The sequence below is a fragment of the Oryzias melastigma genome, linkage group LG9 (genome assembly GCF_002922805.2).
Source record: "Oryzias melastigma strain HK-1 linkage group LG9, ASM292280v2, whole genome shotgun sequence".
In the NCBI taxonomy this organism is placed as follows: domain Eukaryota; kingdom Metazoa; phylum Chordata; class Actinopteri; order Beloniformes; family Adrianichthyidae; genus Oryzias; species Oryzias melastigma.
In genome coordinates, this window is record NC_050520.1 from 17,085,474 (window position 1) to 17,089,381 (window position 3,908).

Here is a 3,908-nt window from a genome sequence, read left to right on the forward strand (position 1 = left end):
GCAGGGGGATCAGGGGCGGAGCTACTCAGTTCAGCTCCAAAAGCCACACCCCCTCAGAAGAGATTTTGGAAACAGGGGCTTCAGGTCAACATGAAAAATGACTTTTTAAGACATTTTCGTTGTGGGGTTTTAGTTAAAAACTTCATAATCAGAATTAAAACACTACTAAGAATGACTTTCTAAAAAAGAAAGACTTTAGGGAGACTTTAAGACTCAGGCATGGAGTTTCTTATACAAAATATTAACATTGAAAAAATATGATAAAAAAATAGAAAATACACTTAATACATTTTACTAACATCAACTAATATTGTTTTATTTCCTTTCACACATTTTTGATCACAAAATTACCCAGAGAAGGGAAGTCTGACCAGCTGATCTAAATGGCTGGCACAAACACAGAGGTACAGTAAAGCATTTTCAAGCATTCATTAAAATACCACATCATTACATAAAAAAGCAACTATAATAAGTTTACCATTTTTTTTTCCTTTTAATTTTTCCCCACTACCTGAGAAAGCAAACTTTGCTCGCACAGGTGTTCTAATCTTTAATGGTAAAACCAGCTGAAACCTTTTTTTGGAGAGTTGAAGCTACACCTTTTAAACAGACTACATGCCTAATTAAAATACATATTTTTAAAAAAAGCTTTTTTTACACAAATGTTTTAGCCAACCTGAACACACTGCAGATAAATGAGTAATTGACTCAATAGTCTAAACGTATTCTGCTAATGTGGCTACACAAAAAAATGTGTTTTCTTAATAATTCACAATATCTGAGTAACTCAAAACTTTCAACCAAACATTAGACATTGCAGATGGACAAATGTTCCTTTACAAAATGTGGATTTTAACTAATTAAACTTTCTTGAATATTCTACATGAATATTCTACATTACAATATTCTACATTACTTACATACAATTACAATTACTGATTACTCAAATTTTGCCATTAAATATTAAACATTAAAATCTTAGTACAGCTATCAGGTCAAACATTTCTAAACATTTACTCTCACAATTTATGTTTACTTCGATACTGAGCATGACAAAGACTAAATGAAATGGAGTAATGATTATTCAAATTTAGCAGGTAAAAGTTTTATATTGATCTTGTTTCTGGTTCAACATGATTAAAACATACATATTGAAGTCTACTTCGATATTATATATGACTAAGACACAATAAAATTGAGTATAGCGTATTCAGATTTAGCTGGTAAATATTAAACATCTCAATAATGTTACTGCTTTTAATTCAGCACGCTTAAAATGAATGTTCATTCATGTCCTTTTGGGGTATCAAGGTAATGACAGTGGCTATTAGTTTTAGACTGTGGATTCATTCTGAATGACATATCATTGAACTGCACACATACAAACACCATTATAAACCATGTCAGTGGGTCATGGATTTATGGGAAGATGCAGGGTCAAGAATTACATATCAACTCCACAGAGGAAGGTCCCAGCTAGACTCCAAACGGGACGCCACATACTCTAATGCAGTAGCACTAACCACCATGCATCTACTCAAATTATTGTGTTTTTGTTCATCCTTAACCTCCTTTATTTGAAATGTATTACATTTTGGGGTCTTTATCCAGCCTGAACAATTTTTGGACTGGCCTTTCATGGTCAGAGAAAGCTTCCCGGAAAATTCTCCATTCTCCTTGCGTTGCCTTCACAGACCTTTCTTTCTGCACTGAGGTCCATGATTCATGGTTTTGTCTGATCTTAGGATTTTTTTTTTTTTTTTTTGGCAGGGAGGTTAATATTCGTTTTCACGAGTGTGTCAGACAGGCCCCACCCATTCTAGTTTGTTATTTAGTCCTGGTTGTTTTATGATGTTGCTTCCCTCTGTTGCCACCCCCCCTTCCACCCCTCTTTTTTTCCGTCCGGTCCAACAAATAAATAAAATAAAATAAAACATAAATAAAGCTTAGTATGAAATACAACAGGGTTTTATACTCAATAAATCCCTGTTGTGACAGTAAAATCTGTTCAACACAAGAAGCTCTCAGCCCACATCTGTTGGCTCAGCTGTTGGACAGGACAAGTTAAAAAAATAAAAATATAAAAATAATTCATTTTCACGAGTTCAGTATTGATTTTGTTGTCCATGTACCAGGGCTGTAACATACATCTCAGAAGGTTGTCTGTAATACATTAAAATCATTAAGGTGAGGTGGTTTTTAGATTAAATCAGACAAAAGTAAATAATTTGAACATGGTGTATATTTAGAATAGCATAAGTTGAGGCTATGTTGATTTTGAAGAATTTGGTTCCTCACTTAATATTTCTGTCTGAATTACTCAACTTTTCATGTTTGTGTGTATTTGATGATGTTTGAAACAGGGAATGCTCCACTTTGTTTGTGACTTTTAAAGTATTGCTCATCTAACCCCTTTTTTGATCAATTATAATTACAATTGAGAGTAGTTTTTGGAAGTGGGTTACATTTAGCATTTCATTTTGTTTGGTCACTAAACCATCAGAGACAGATTTTTTTCCTCAATCCAGCCAATCGAGACCCATGACTTTTTATTCCACCCTTCTGCAGTCTGAACTATGATGGGAGGGGATAGTTTATTCATTGGTTTAATTGTTACAATGTTTTGGTATTATTTTGCTGTTAAGATTACAGAAATTAATTATTTAAAATGTGGCTATGTGGCTTTCTGGAAAAAGTTTATAGTCTGTGATTGTTACACTTTTTCTGTTAGCCTACAAACCGACCCCGGCCCCCCATCAGAGAAGTAAACAGTTATGTGGCCCTCACATGAAAAAGTTTGGGGACCGCTTACATATATGTAAGAAACTGTTAGTGTACAACCACCATTGTCATTTGTGTTATGGCAACAATAAGAACCAAAACATGCACCTACTTTGTGTTTAGAGATAACTTAGTTTTTAAGTCTGGCAGCTAGGACATATAAAGGTCTCAGTTGTGTGGGAGACTGAGAATGTCCGGTGAGTCTAACTGAGGACCATCCCTGTATGACCATAAAAAGAACTTGCTGAACGTGTGAGGTCAAAAGACCATTCAGGTTCAAGGATCACAAAAAAGAAATGAAGCACAGTTGTTCAAAAGCACTTTAAATAGTTTTCATTAAAAAAAATTAAGATTTTAAGAGATTTAAGACAATTAAAAAAAAAAACACACAGTAGCCCACAAAAGTCCTCTTAAAATGCTTGAAGATAAAACTAAATTAGAACAAAGAGACACACCAGCAGGCGATTTACTGTCGGGCTAACAGCGACGATGACCTCGTGCTCACACAGTGGCGCTTTCACGTTCCTTTACTTAGCTCAATCGGGCGTTGACAGTAATCTCCTGATGCATCTGCTCGCGCTTGGCATCTGCTCGGCTGCGGTTCGGCAGAGCGTTGCTCCGCTGGTCGTGTGCTCCCCCTTCGGACACGAACGACTGGTTGCTCCGTTACCCCTCCTGCCGTTTGTTCATGGGGTAGATTACGTCCGTTGACCCTGCGTCCAGTTAGTTTACACCCTTTTCCGTCTTCCCCTCTGCGCAGCATGGCCCCCTGTCGTCTTCTTCTTCTTGTGTGGTTTAATGGCGGATGGCACTCAGCTTTAAGGTGCATTTCCGCCACCTACTGGTATGGAGTGTGGATCAGAATTCCAACCCACTAATTCCCTTATATTTTATGCATCAATTTCGTTTGCTGGCCCCCTGTCAAGTCTCAAGCTCCTTCTTAAATGCTGGCCATGTGTGACGGAGCACAGCTGAATGTCATCATGTCATCGAGTCTGTTTGGTCTCAACTCATTTAAAAAAACAGGGAAAGTCAAACCACAAAGCATGCAAAAAATATAAAACAAACCACACCAATAAAACACAATGAGTGGACAGTCAAAACAGCCACCCTCTGACATGAGCAAG